The sequence below is a fragment of the Cyclopterus lumpus genome, chromosome 18 (genome assembly GCF_009769545.1).
Source record: "Cyclopterus lumpus isolate fCycLum1 chromosome 18, fCycLum1.pri, whole genome shotgun sequence".
In the NCBI taxonomy this organism is placed as follows: Eukaryota; Metazoa; Chordata; class Actinopteri; order Perciformes; family Cyclopteridae; genus Cyclopterus; species Cyclopterus lumpus.
This window is the reverse complement of record NC_046983.1, coordinates 11,966,606-11,981,880: the sequence shown is the minus strand read 5'-3', so window position 1 is coordinate 11,981,880 and position 15,275 is coordinate 11,966,606. Positions and strand designations below refer to the sequence as shown.

At 47.6% G+C, this 15,275-nt stretch overlaps 2 protein-coding genes across 2 annotated transcripts in view; one reads left to right on the top strand and one right to left on the bottom strand.

The window, feature by feature from the left end:
* Positions 1 to 9,904, bottom strand: part of LOC117747649 (leucine-rich repeat and fibronectin type-III domain-containing protein 4) — a 33,008-nt gene extending 23,104 nt beyond the window's left edge. Inside the window, exon 1 of the mRNA XM_034557050.1 lies at positions 9,831 to 9,904. The gene's annotated coding sequence lies outside the window, so the exon portion shown is untranslated. The remainder of the gene's footprint in view (positions 1 to 9,830) is intronic.
* pcxb (pyruvate carboxylase b) overlaps positions 1 to 15,275 on the top strand; it is a 243,787-nt gene that overhangs the window by 160,610 nt on the left and 67,902 nt on the right. The gene's annotated exons all lie outside the window — the stretch shown is intronic.

Below are 15,275 nucleotides of genomic sequence, written 5' to 3'. Positions count from 1 at the left end.
AAGGCTTCCCAGCATGCACTCTTACTCATAACCCAGGCCCTTGATATTAGGTGAAAACTTGCATACAGAAACAACTGCCAGCATACCAAAACAGTCTTCCCACACAATCATAATTATAGGGAGGCCGACACACTCTCTCTCTCTCTCTCTCTCTCTCTCTCTCTCTCTCTCTCTCTCTCTCTCTCTCTCTCTCTCTCTCTCTCTCTCTCTCTCTCTCTCTCTCTCTAGGCAAGGAACAAAAGAACGCCCACATTGCCGCTCCGTGCGGCAGTCGTGTGTACTGTAAGCCCACTCATCCTTTTGATGCCATCACTTCTCTGTCGTTCCTCTGTCGTATTCTGTCCTCTTCAGTCATCCAGAATGTAGAAAGCACAGGGAGAGGGGTACAACATTGGATATGGAAACGGACAACAAATGAGGCCAACTGCGCCGAAGTGCATGGAGAGGGAGCGGCGAGAAGAAAAGGGAATAGGAGTAGAGTGCACAAGATGGTGAAAGAGGGGAGCCGGTGAGCAGAGTGGAAGAAGACGGAGGAGGGGAGATGGAGGATGGGAAGAAGGAGGGATGAAGAGTCGGTGTGTTTGAATGTGTGTCGTTAAGCGGATGGGCAGAGAAATATGTAAAGGCGATAAACGGGTGGAGGCCGCCATCCATCACTGTCGGGAGAGAGGGATGAGGGAGGGGAGAGTGGAGAGTGGATTTGATTAGGCAGAAGGAAGAGCTGAGCCCAGAGAAGGTGGCATGGCTGAAGAATGGGAGCGAAAAGGTGGCAAAGTAAAAAGTGAGAGGCCAAAAGGAAGAGGTCACTGGTCAGGAGAATGACAGTTAAGTTGTAAAGTATTGGCTGGAGGCATATTACACAACACTGAAACTGTATTGCCATCATAATGGTAGAACATCTTCCCTCTAGGTATTAAACTATTATCAGAGGTCACACATTGTTTATGTTTATTAAATGTTGTAAAGTCCCAGTTTTGTACTGTGAGTATTGACAAGAAAGACTTGAATCAGATCCTTTGCATGTGATTGGACCGCTAGAAAGTGGGCGGACTTACAATGTAGCAGAGCTACGGAGGACTGTGACACACACACACACACGCACACACACACACACACACACACACACACACACACACACACACACTTTCCTTGTAGCTAAAAGATTGATTATTATTAAGAACATTGCCTAAATAGATTACAACCTGGAATTGGTGAAATGTAGCTGCTTAAAGGATAAGTAATCAAGACTCAAAATCTAACCAGATGTTCAATGCCAATTTTAGTTGAGTAATTGATGCACTAACAGGCATCTCAACGGGAAGTCTGCAAAGTCATATCTGAAGATCAAAAGCTTCCAGAAATAAAACATCGGCAAATGTCAGACATTAAGTCCTTTTATATGTACGGTAGTTATTTTTCCAATCTGTACAGTCATTGTGGACCCCCCCCCCCACACACACACACACACACACACACCACCACCAGCTATATAGGTAGGGGGTATTGATGGAACCCCTGAGGTAAATGGTAGGAGTGAAGCAAGAGAAATGGGAAATCAGAGCAAAGGGCTGAAGTGTATTCTCTTTAAAACAAGAGGACTGTATTCTCCACAGTGGGGCTCCAAAATAATAGTTCTTTTGAAATATATATGGGGGGGGGCAGTATCCCCATCTGTATGCACCACCCCCTCTGACTAAATCCTGTTGGAATCCATCCTATTTGGAAGATTTGTATAATTGTTTCTATTCCTGGATCCTTGCAATGTCAGATTTTTCAAATGTTGTTGTTTGGGCTGTATTTTTTTTTTAAACATCTTTGGAAAAGTTCCATCTCTGCATCAGTTTTGGAATTACATGCTTATATAAAGGCCTTGTTTTTGTCTCGCTGGTGCACATTTCACAGGTTTCTGGTTTTCTGCAGCGGTCTGAAAAAAAAAAAAATCCAACGTTTTTTGCGCTTTGTGTCCAGAATCAAATCACTCTCGGGGACATGAGCGTTTCATCCGAGCTGAGTGAAATTGAGAAGACTGCTTTTGATTACAGCACCTTATTTTAAGTAAGGAGTTTTCAAAAGTATTTCTAATCTTTTAACATGGCAGCACTTCAGATGAGGTGAAAGCCACTGTTTGGAGTAAAAACATAAAAGTAGTATTGGTGAAGGCTTTAAAGTTCTGCCTACTTATCACCATACACAGTTTAAAAAGTCAGTTGAGAAACCCAAATGTCCTCTTTGGAAGGTGCGCCTGCTTTTGGAGGTCATACCTCCTCCTCTCCGAGGCGCGGAAAAGGCAACGCAACACTCCGAGGCGCGCCCGATGCCGGGAGGCGGAGCTAACACAGCGCTCTTATTTACGGCAGGCTGTGAACTGGTGATCCGTGAAGACTTGTTCAGTGGTGAACAAGAGAAGCACACGCCCATTTGTCTCGAATTATTCGGGGACTTCGAGGTCACAAAGTGCTCGAGCTGAGTAACGTTAGAAGTGCTGTTTCTTGCTAATTGCAAAAAAAAAAAAAGCTAAAAAGCTATAAAACAAAAAACTCCAACAAAAACCTAAAACTAACGATTACTAAAACAAACTCTCCACCACGTCAGAAACTCCTCTCAGCAATCCGGTTGCAGTGTCGTGTGATATATCTGTGGCAGCCAATCTCCCACTCCTCGCTGAGCTTTAGTAATTTTGTTTCCTCCCTATCGAAATCCCGCACAGCCCGGGGATCACATTTTCCAGGGAGGTAAATTGAATTGGCAAACCATGGAGGTGTCAATGATTTTTCCGTGGCTCAGATTGTGCCGGGGAGCGGCCTTGACATAATCTGTCACGAAGCTCTCTATGAATCTGTAAGTCTGATCCACTATTTGATCTTTTAACTGCTCCAAGATCAGTGTATGTGTACGTATTTGTAGAAGTTTACTGCAATGGCACAAGGCTGGCTGCGTTTTGCATTTCTCCTTCACGGGAAGGTTTAATTTTTGATTTTTTTCCCTACCTTATAATGCTTCGATGTCACTCCGATCCTACTGCAGAGCGGGATCTCGGCATTATGGGTTTTGAAAGCTGTAAACTGTAGCGGTGCTTTCAGTCTATACATCTGCATTAGTCTTACAGATGGATCCAGTTGAGCAGCCCGAAATGTCTGGAACAGCTGAGCAAATGAGGAACGTGATCAAAAAAAACAAATCATCATTTTAAAACAAACTCCGGCAGCACGGGCTCACTGCTCTACGGGGATGCCTGCGTACATTTTTCACTGGTGGGAGAGCTGTCACGATCGGTTGCCTGAGCGGCGGCTCAATGCCGCTCTGTTCAGATGCTCCTTTGCTCCAGATGGCACAGTTGCATCTGATTGAATTGCACAGTAACATGGTTTGAGATGGGTGCAGATAAAGCCTTTAATGAATATGTTGACGGTCTCTGCGTTTCGCCTCGTGCTCGTTTGCTAACTTTTTCCTCGCCGGGCTTCAAGGGACACGGCTGTGCACGCGGTCCAACTCTTACCCGTCCCACCTGTAAGAGTTCAGTGTCTGTCCCGCTCTCTGCATCCGCCTGCGTCTGACGCTTAGATTTTTTGTAATGATGTCATCGCGCCACACAGCCTGCAGTTCGGGGGCCCAGCTCCAAACACTCAGAGTATGAAGCACCCGATCCATTTGAGTTCGGTCTCACTGAACACTCTCATGCGGTTCGAGGCTTGAGGATGTGTGGCGTTTGTGTGGGTCGCCACACACACACACACACACACACACACACACACACACACGAGTACTTAAACACAGTTCTGCTTCCACACGCACATTTCCCTTCTGCAGGACACACGCGTGTATGAAAAGTGTTGCGAAATATCTGCCCCGCCACTCTTCCCCCCCCCCACCCCTCCCCCGAAACATCCTGCGCTTGCAGTTTTTCTCCGTCGCTCTCCTCCGCCTCTCCGTGGCTCCCTTCGGTTGCTCCCTCGCTCCCCCTCCGTGGCTTCCTAGCTGAACATTATTGTCCCTACACGAAGATCATTTCTGTCCTCCCTCGGCTCCATTCACGCCCCTGTCCCTCTTCATTCTCCCCACATCAGCCTTTTTGTATCTGCAACGCCGACGTTATTTTCCACCGGGGTGATTGTTGCGTGTCGTCTGTGTATGTGATACACGGCTGAGGATAATCGACGACCACAAAAAACAACAAAAGAATATTTTAAATTGCAATCCGACACAAAACGCCGGTCAAATAAACGCATCACTTCTGAGCTGTCAACACCTCCCGAGGCCCCAATCAGGAACCCTGCGGCAGCAAATTGCATTGACCCTGATTGGCAGACACGACACGACGTGTGTGTGTGTGTGTGTGTGTGTGTACAAGTATGTGATTGTTGCTCCAGCAGGGCGCCTGCATTTCAAAGGTAGATTTCTAAGTAAGAGAACAGTTGGCCAATCAGTGCTCTGCATCCAGCACAGTGGGACGATGAGCACATGACAGCCAGGCCTCTGGATCAAGGTGATTTATTGATTAATGCTACACGCGCGCACACAAACTGTCTTCTTTCTGTGTCTCTTTCATTTCTGTGTTCCGTATCCCAGCCGCTCTATAAAACATAGGGATGCAGGGTGGCTTATAGATGACAACCGATAATGGCGCGGTTAAGGCCTATTAGTATCCGGCCTGTTTGATCACAGAGGCTGATCTCAACCATAATGAATCACAAACCGCACTGCAACTCACCACAAAGCGCTTCCCCCCCCCCCCGATGAGAGACACTAATAAAGGCTCCACAACACTGCGCCTGCAGCTGGCTTCCCCTCGGGTTCGCTTATTGCTACATCTCACGTTCTAACGCTGAGCTGCTGCTGATACAGGCGGGGTCGCTGTCAAACCTCCGACTCACACACGTCGCAGACGAAGCGCGAGACGCTTGTCTTCTGGCAGTCGGTCGGCCGCGCGGTATATTCGGCGTCGTGATTCAGCCGAACACCTGACGACCTCCGGCATCTGTTGAGCGTCGTCGTAACGCCGACAAACACCTGTGAGTTTGCAGCAGAGTCACGGGAGCGGTTGGTTTGTATGGCGGCACGCAGCTGCCGGTGAGGCGTTGCCAACAGGCGTAGCAACGGGTACCTTTTGAAGTATTTCTATCTAAATAGCTCTGTTTACGGTTTCTAACCTCTCTCGATGCCGTAGTTGCTGCTTCTCTCAGTTTTAGGTTATTGGAAAACTAAACGTGTTCTGTTTAGGACTGTTGCTCCACCGAAAATGTGAATTTAAAGACGTCGTATTTTAAATTGTGACCTTTTATTGGGTGATTTATTTTATTTAGTGCGATAAAAGCCCATCTGCTTCTCCATCAAGCTTCAAATGAAGCCAGTGTGGCCATGTGGAGTGGCAGAGCTCCACATGGATAGGACACATGGCTGTTGGTGTTCACTCATCTCCAGAGGGTTTTTTTTCACAAAGCAGGTTTAGGAAGTTATCCAGATAACTTTTATTAAGTGCTTTGCGTTGCGTAAGCAATTCTCTGTCTGCATAGCTGAATGGTATTTCGACCTAGCTAATATTCAAATGTAGTTTTATAGATTCATATCGGTATTACCAAGAGAATGGAATCATCTTTTCACATGTGGGTCACTTCCCTCATGGACTGCTCACAGATCCTTTAATGAGTCGGCTCTAGATTATTCCTAAACCTGCCGATACACCTCCACCTCTGTCTTCCTTCTCCTCATCTCGTCCCTCTCTTCCTCGTCATGCTCCCATTTATTTCCCACTTCTGTCACTCTGCTGTGTGACTCCCCTCTAATCCCCCCCCCCCCCCCCCTGTCTCCTGACACACGCTCTTTCACAGTTGGCTCTCCCCCCATTCCCCTCCTCCCTCCCCCTATATCTGCCTCACCCAAAACCAGCCCTCCGTCTGTCTCCAGCGGTTGCCGTGGTTACAGTTTGTTCTGCTCATCAGGCGCCCGCTGTGCCTAAACTGACTGTCAACAGTTTAATTACTCATCCCTTCATCCCTCTATCTGTCCATACTCCTGCACTACGCTCGTGCTTGTTGCTTCCACCTCTTAGTCACTCCTCCTCCGAGGCAAACTCTGTATCTCTCCTTTCATCATTTCCTTCCTCTCATCCTTTTGACTTCTCATTCCTCCTCCCTAATGTGTCTGACTACTAACTGTCTAATTACTCATCCTTTCAACATTCCATCGCGTTGCAGTTTTGTTCGGTTCATTCATCCATCTCGCCATACGTCGGCGCGCCGGTGCTTTATGAGTGTAGTTTTCTCTTTCAGACATTGTTATTCCTCTATTCCCTCATCCCCGCCCCCTCTTATCATCCACCTCTCAAGTGTCATCGCTTGGCTTTTCATTCTTCATTACTCCGTCTCTCTCCCATCCTCTGAGTGTTCCTCCCTATCTTAAGCAGCCAGTCTTGTAATTACTCCTCTTCATCACGCTATCGTTCCATACCTCTCCTTCCATCGTCCACAATTCGGGTTCCTTGCCTGTTGACAGCGGGCTGATTTCTCACCCTCGTAGCCTCCCTCCGTTTCCCATTTTCTCCCTCCACCATTCCTCATTCATCCATCAAGTGCCACTTGTCTGACGGTGCCCACGTCTTCCTTGTTTCTGGGTTTTTTAAATCGTGCGCTTGTCTCCCCGGATTGAAAAGCTTGTTGAATCAGAAGGGTGTGTGTGACATCCTGCGTCAATCATTCATCATCGTCTTTGATGCCTTTTCATGTGTCTATCATCCTCTGTTTCATTCATCCGTAGTCCCTGCAAGCTATTGCACTTTGGGATATTTTCTGAACACTCTCTCATCGATTCATTTAAACTTTGTATTCCTTAACTGGCGTTCGCTAAACCTTATGGTCCATCGTAGCTTAGCAACGGTAAGTAGATGAAGCAGGTCGGTCAAGCGTTTTCATTCTCCGCATGTTGTATCTCCAGTGAGGGCACTCCTCCTTTTTTTTGTAACCCTTCAAAAACTAAAAGCACAAGAGCAAAAGTGTAACTAATGGATTATGTTTGTCCGTTCAAACGTAAGATGCAAAAGTTAGTATGTCAGACTATCGGGCTTTTTATGGTAGAAACCAGCTTTACTTCCAAGGCCAGCAGCATTCCCCTAACACATGCATTTTGCATTTTCCATGTTGCATAAAATAAAGAAAAGCCGGGCCTGAACACAGTGACCCTATCATAGTGTAAGGTCACTGTGTCCTGCTCATCGGTCCGCCCTTAATCCTGAATGCTCTTTCTCTTTGCATTAAAAATGAAAACCATGCACCATGTGTGTCATCATCGAGTGCATATTTAAGGTCGCTTTGCGGGATCCTGTTTTTAAAACAAAGCTTGGAAAAACATCAAAAAAGGACGTTGTTTTCAACCGACTCCGGGAGCCGACGTGAACTGAATTAGTTCACCAGCAACGGCTGATGAAATCGGCCAGTGACAGTGGAGACAGCTGCAAAACCGGCAGGTCGAAAGGCTAGAAATGAGAAGCCTGCTTACAGCTGAAATCAAGGACCAATTATTTCCACAGGAATTGGACGACTGCGTATGTGCCACGCACAAGGAAGGAAGCCTAACGAGCGTAGCAACAGTAACGGAGGAGGGGCTCAGCAAAGGGTCAATAAATTGATCGGCATTCTTCTTCTTCTTTTTTTTTTTAACACCCTTTCAATAAGTAATTCATTGGCTTCCTTTTTGATTTTTTCCTTCATTCACTTGGCGGTCTGCTCATGCTGGCAGGGCTCCATGCTTTGAACAGGGAGCATCCCATCTGCTCGAGCATCTTCCTTACGGTCGCCTCAGAATGACAGACACCCGCTAACAACAAGGCCGCGTCCAGGACCTTCTCTCCTCCACGCCTCTGTTTCACCGTTTGAACCCTGCTCGGTATTCTCCTGACTATCACGAGCAGGAGAGCGCATCCAATTATAGCATTATTAAGTGGTTAATGGATTTCAAAAGGCCTCTTTGTTGCTCTTTAAAAAAATGTTATCTGTTGTAATTTTTGGGTTTTTTTTTTTTTCAGAAATAGAGTTCAAAGCCAGAGTCAAAACAGCTGTTAACGATCAACGGAGCAAGTAATGAGCCCTGTCTAAGTTATTTCAAAACCTTTTATTGTTCATAGAAATAGTTTCACACGGTGTATTGCTTTTAAACTGAATCTGGTTTGTGTCCTGAGTAATTAATGTTCCTCTAAGGTTAAAATGTCCCTTATCCTCTAAGCTGGGCCTCATAACAGGCATGGCTGTTCCATGGTACACCATATTCCCCTCGTAGTTCCATCTCTAAATAGCTCATTACTGGTGTGAGTGATCTTTTACAGACGTTTTGGGGTTATGTGAGACTAATTGTAGCCATTGGTAACAACAGCCAACAGTAGAAGGCTACGTAATGATGGCCATCTCCATTTTTCATTTTTCATTTTCAATACCGCTTATCCTCATTAGGGTCGCGGGGGCACTGGAGCCTATCCCAGCTGACATAGGGCGAAGGCAGGGGACACCCTGGACAGGCCGCCAGTCCATCGAGGGCACATGTAGGGACATACAACCATTCACTCTCACATTCACACCTATGGGCAATTTAGAGATCAATTAACCTGCAGCATGTCTTTGGACTGTGGGAGGAAGCCGGAGAGCCCGGAGAGAACCCACGCTGCCACGGGGAGAACATGCAAACTCCACACAGAAGGACCGCTCCGACCGGGAATTGAACCCGCGGCCCTCTTGCTGTGAGGCGACAGTGCTAGCCACTACACCACCGTGCAGCCCATGATGGCCATCTGTCATTTCTAATTATTTTTGCTTCATCTACATTTCTATTTTTATCTCCTCACGGTAAATCACCATTCATTTATCTCATCGTCCTAGATTTCTTAAAGTCTTATTGTTTATCTCACAATCAAGCGACCCTTCAGTCTCTCGTTTTCTTCTCAATGTTATTCCATGATTCAATCTTTTCTATATCATCGTCTGCTCTTCCTTATCCTATGTGACACCCCCCCCCCGTTTCATCCATTCACCCGTCTCCCGTTTCCCTCCGTCACTTGAAGAAGTCAACCACTGCGTCTCACTTCACCTCTTCTTCTTCATCCCTTCATCTGACCTCTCTGAGCCCGCGGTGCCCATCACTGTGTCGCCCATCCCTCCCCTGCTCCCATTTCCTCTTCCTTCTTCCTCCCACTTGCACTTTCCCTCTCCTCCCGTCTCCATTTCTTTCTCATCGCCCTCTCATCCTCCCATATATCCACTCAGTCGGTCTGATCTCCTGTGTCAGTGTGCCAAATCTGTGTACGTGTGCGCGCTCAGACACCGCTTACGTAAAGAAAAGCCTCAAACGACGCGAGGTCACAACCATCCTGTGCTGCTGCCGACGCCACCACACAAACACTCCTATCCCGGCATCCGCATGCACTCTCACCGCGATGCGCACACACAAACACACACGCGCACGACACGCCAGGTGAGATTACATAAAGGCGAGGTGATGAAAGCCAAGCTAAAATGCACCCCGCGAGTAATCTGATACGGGACAGCTGGCTGACACTCGCACACAGAAACACACTCGGGGAGAGAGATTCTCAGCAGAGTAGGCGTATGTAGAGCAAAGAGAAACAATGGGGACTTGGAGATAGATTAGAAAACCAAAAGTGTGTGTGTGTGTGTGTGTGTGTGTGTAAGAGAACACAGAGTTCCTAGTCCAGTTAGTGCTGGTGTTCACCGCAATGATGTGCTAAATGATTCAGCACAAGAGAGCTAACCATGCCAACATGGATTCACCTTTACTGTCGCCGTATGCCAACAGCATGTGTGTGTGTGTGTGTGGAACTGCGTGGACGTTACCTTTTCCGTCTGTGCGGCTCTGTAATCCGAATCAGCTCCACATGTTATCCAGGTTTTTGTGTTTTTGTGTGGGTGCGTTTTGTGTGTGTCGGTGCTCAGCACAGATCTCGCCCCGGGTGCTTTCTCCTTGTGTTGGCCCGGCAGGAGAGGGGGTGTTCGTTGTTGTGGGGGTGGAGTGTGGGGGGGGGGGGAGGGATTGTGTGTGTTGTGCTGAAACCTATCCGTCTCCCCTTCAGACATGCACGACCCCGAACATCGTCAAAAGGAGGCGGATGTAGGTCAGTGCAGAAATTCCAATCCGACGATATCCTCTTAGGCTTCTATAGATGAAGAAAACCTGGAAAATCCCGAATTACTCGCTCGATCCCGGTGCGGTATTTCCCGAAATAGAGACCTCGGTTTGACAATCCGACAATCCACTTTGCCTGAAATCCTATTTATGGCGTTTGGTGGTGATGTCCACATGGCTGTGTTCAACTTCTTTCTTTTAAGTGGAGCAGTTCATTTGGCGGAGGATAGGAATCCTGGAGTCGCCGGTGGTCCTCACCTCCTCTTCCCCCACCTCTCCTTTTTGTGTTGCTCCCCCCTGACACATACAGCTCTATCGCTTCTTATTTGTTCATCTGGCTGTCTGGTTTCCTCCCCTATTGCTTCATTCTTTCACACAGTTTGTTTTCCTTTCCATCCTCTCACGCTCTCTCTCTCTCTCTCTCTCTCTCTCTCTCTCTCATCCCTCACTTCCCGGTGTGATTTCCAGGGTGTGTCACTGTCGATCACGGTGCCGTCCGTGTTTTGTCCTACCACATTGAATTAGTTGTTCATTGATGACCTTGGAGGGAGGGGCAGAGCGGGAGGTATGGTGAGAGTATGCTGGAGAGATGGAGGGATGGCTAGAAACCTGCAAAAGAGGAGAAACAAGGCGAGTGTGAAGAGAATGAACTGCCTTGCCCTGTACATGTGCCCCAGTAATGCCGTCGTTACCCTCTGCGCGTGCTCTCGCATGAATCACACAAACATTAGATGGAGTCCATTATCACTTTTATGCCTCATCCCTCTGTTTCTCCGACACCCATCTGACCTTCTCTTCCCCCCGAGATATCTGCATCCATCCCCCTGTCCACCGCCTCCACTGTATCGTTCACTCCTCCTTAAAAAAGAAAAGAAATGTACCCCCTCCCCACCTCGCCGCCCCTTTTACATTTTGATTCTCTCCTCTCTGTCTCCCCCATGCCTCTCTCCCGCTCACCTGTCTGTCAAAGAGAATCAACAGTTCTGAGAACCCCCTAACGCCTCTCAGCAGGCTGAGTTGTCTTGTTCTCACACACACACACACACACACTCTCAGGACCACAAAACACACACACGCACACAAACACACGCTGCACATTTGTGCGTGCTTGAAGACACACAAATCGTTGCTGCCACCATCACCACACACACACACACACACATCCACTAAGTAGTCATGCGGTGATACTCTCCTGTGCATCTCACTATCGCTCTCTTTTCCAGTCACACACACACACACACACACACACACACACACACACACACACACACACAGTCCAATGAAACAACTGGGCTATTGATTAACGCCATGAATGTCAGTTCAAAAGTCTAACACACAGACACACACACACACACACACAAACCACATACACAAAACACGCACACACGTACACACCCTGGGCTGTCAATCAAACTCCAAAAGCCGACACCTTGAGGAAGACAATCTCATTATCTTGCTCTGAAGCTGTGCACTCTGCGTGTGTGCGTGTGTGTGTGTGTGTGTGTGTGTGCATGAGAGCGTTCCTCAGAGTGTGTACGTCTACATTAGTGCAGCTGCTACGTACTTGCAGGCTATTTCTTTTTTACTCCCTAAAAATCTGTGATGCATTTTTTCTTCTTCAGTTTATTCCTGTATCTCTGCCTCTCCTCCACCGGCATTCAGTTTGCCACTTTGAGAGCACAATACAGCTACTTGGTGTCCCTTTATTCATTTTTTAAGTCTCACCTAACATTTATTTGAATGTGTTGCCCTCCGATGGATGAAAAGGTGGAATTACTAACCTTGTTTTCCGGCTCACTCCATCGTGACTCCTGGTACCGTCACATCTCCGAGTCTACGCGGCTCTCTCTCTATCTCAGCTCCGTGGAAAAACACCCATCTCTCTCTCTCTCTCTCTCTCTCTCTCTCTCTCTCTCTCTCTCTCTCTCTGTCTCTCTCTCTCTCTCTCTCTCTGTCCCCCTCACTCGGTCTCGACAGCTGCAGCGCTCTGTTTGCCTCCTCTGTCGCTCCTCCGTCAGGCTGTGAGCTGATTGATTTTTAAGTCATGTTAATCCCTCAGAACAGGTACTGAATGAAGGAGGGGACACTGCAAAAAAAGAAGGGAGAGAGAGGGAGAATAACAGAATGCAGGGAGCAAGCTGCCTTGTATTTCTTTTAAATCTCCTCTCCTTCAGGGTGGTTTTCTCCTTGTTTTTTTTTCTTCTTCTTCTTCCTGTCCTGCCTCCACCCAGTCACTTCACTTCATTTATCCAAATCATCCTCTTGCTTTTCTCTGGATTCTTTTGGCTTTCTTTGTCCTTATCTTGTGGAGAAGAGTGTGTGATCTGGCTCCGTCTGTGGCAAGAAACGGACTAAGAGAGAGAGAGAGAGACGGAGAGAGAGAGAGAGGCATGAAGATGAGGAGTCGGAGAGAGTAAAGGGGGGTGGGGGATGGATGGAGGAGAGAGCGCTTTACTCAAGTATTTTACTTAAGCATTTGATGCGCATACATAATGACTTTCCCTTCTTCAAAATTCAAACTAAAACATTTGGACCATTTTTTTTTATAGAATGACGTCTGCAATGGGGCCAAATTGGCTCGTGGTCGAATGCCAAAATCCACGTTTTTGGTGCGCCGCCAGCCGTATTGCTGGACCGCTTTGGTTCAGGAGGGGGCTGAGCCGGAAGGCAAAGCTCTCCATTTAGACCCTCACCTTTGTCCATGAGCTTTGGGGGGTGACCAAAGGAACTACATGGCGGTTACAAGCGGCCACATTGAGCTTCCTGGTCGGTGTGGCTGGGTTCAACATTAGTGATGGGGGAAAGGAGGTCATCCAGAGGGAACTCAGAGGAGACCTTCACATCCAAAGGGAGGTGGAGGTGGTTCAGGCACCTGATCAGGACCCTACTAATCGCCTGCCTTTCTGGGTTCTGAGGCATGTCCAGCCGGTAAGAGGCACATGGGGAACAAGCTGGAGAGATTATACATCATCTGACTTGGGAACTCCTCAAGGGGGGTGTTCCCCAGAAAGAGCTGGACAATGTTTCTGGAGGGATGGGTTTCTGGAATCCTATGTTTAGTCTGCTGGTCCCACGACGATGATGATGATGATGATGTTAAGTGGATGAAAAAGAATGTGAAAAAAACTGCTTGAGAGAAGTGGAATATAAGCATTTCACCTTAAGAAGCCATTCTGTGTGTTGAATACTGCTACGTTTGATACATAAAGAACATTTTCTTTTCACTTTCGATTTTCAGACTTTTACTTTTCGAGTTTACTTCCACCACAGATAGAGGGGGGGGGGTTGGTGGGAGAGAGAAGAAGGGAGGAAGAGGAGGAGATAAAAGTCTGCTGGTATGACAATAAGGGGAAGCGACGCTCTCGCTGCCTCGGGCGACTCTGGGTCAGGCCTGGATGAGCGGGGGAGCAAAGACGTATGATTAAGAAACAGTGAGCACATGAGTGGCGACGTGTGAGCAATGGAAGGCAGGGGGGAGGAGGGAGAGAGGGAGAGAGAGAGAGCGAGCAGGCCGAGGATCTCTCGGGCGTGTGGGAGATAAGTGAAGAGAGGGGTTAGTGAGGGATGGAGTGGATGGAGTGATAGCATGGTGATAGGCAAGGTTTAGCTGATATGACTTCAAACGGTGGTCAAGCGCTTGATTTCCCCACCGCCGGCTGGGAAATAGGCGTTAAATGGAAACCGGCGTCGAGTGCGTCCCGCTACTGAGGCCGAGGCGTTTAACGTTAGATCGGATGTTGGAATAAATTCGTTTTCTTACATTCACATACGTGCGGGTCCATTTATTTATTTTTTTTGTCAACACAATCGCACACCAGAGAGGGAACTTCCGAAAGAAAAGAGGGATTTTATTGTGTTGCGGATGGATTGGTTTTTTCATGTATCACAATTTCCACCCAGGAGTTCATCTTTGTCACTTCTCGATTTTCTAAATAGTTTATTTTTAATCTGTGCCTCCCCTCCCTACTTATCTCTCCCTGAATGATTTACCTCTCATCCCACTTTCACGCTTCTCGGTGCATATTTCCCTTTGATTTCTCCCTCTTTACTCTCACTCGATTGGTCCCCCCCCCTGCTGTCCTGCCAGCGTATCCCTAAAAGCGAGGTCCAGCAAAGAGAAGTTTGACACATCATTTCACCCAAAAGAATCCCGTTAACAGCGCGCGGCTTTATGGAGCGTTGCTTCACGATTAATCAAACGTCTCGTGGTTTTGCACCCGGTCCTCTCGTCAGGGAGAAGGACGTTGCTGAATGAAATAAACTAACGTGACCTACTCCAGCGTGATGGATGAAGGGAGAAAATGTCTTCACTGACCAGCATGTCCACCACTTTAAATCCAGGGCAACTCACAATAAGTTTACCTCAAATGAACCAGCCACGCATCAGTCTATAGGGCAAATGTCGCAGACGTTGTGATCTTGGAACATTTCCGGTGACCACAGGTCACTTGTGTTGGAGTCAAACAAAGTTAAAAACCCTTGGACTGAGAACTAAGCGGGGAGGCCAGCAGGATCTGTTTGAGTTCATCCCGAGTCGTGCTGCACTTAATCAGAAAGAGGGCAGACCTGATCTGGTTCGGTCAGGCTAAATTAGCCCTCAAAGTGAAAACAGTTGCAGGGGAGTCGGCCTACTGACCCGGGCCCGAACTGATCCATCTACTTTATTTTCTGTTGCAAATTGGTCCACTGGTCAACTCACCGGTGTATGTGGCTCTCTCAGGAGCACGCTGACACCGGCAACTGGATACTGAGCTATAAGCTATAAGTGAGTTCATGTCGGACATTCATACCTTTTTGCTCGAAATGAAACAATGACCACTAAGTGCTGACGTCCACTCTTTCAGAGAAGACCAATATACAACCTGCAAGCTGAGATTCAGCTATTTAAAGATATCCTTGAGGGGTTTGAGTAACTTCAAGTGGTGCTGCCCCGTCCTCTAGGCACATGCACAAGGACCCACGTGCACTTGCTGTGTGTGTGTGTGTGTGCGTGTGCGCATAACTGAGTCCCACTGGAACGCACAAGAACAAACGCACATTGGAGAGAGCGCCTGACCAGTGCACACAAACATGTCGCAGGTAATCACCGGTTTGTCAAAGGCTTTCATTAACACACACACACTCTCACACACACACAGTGACTTCGCACGTGGACG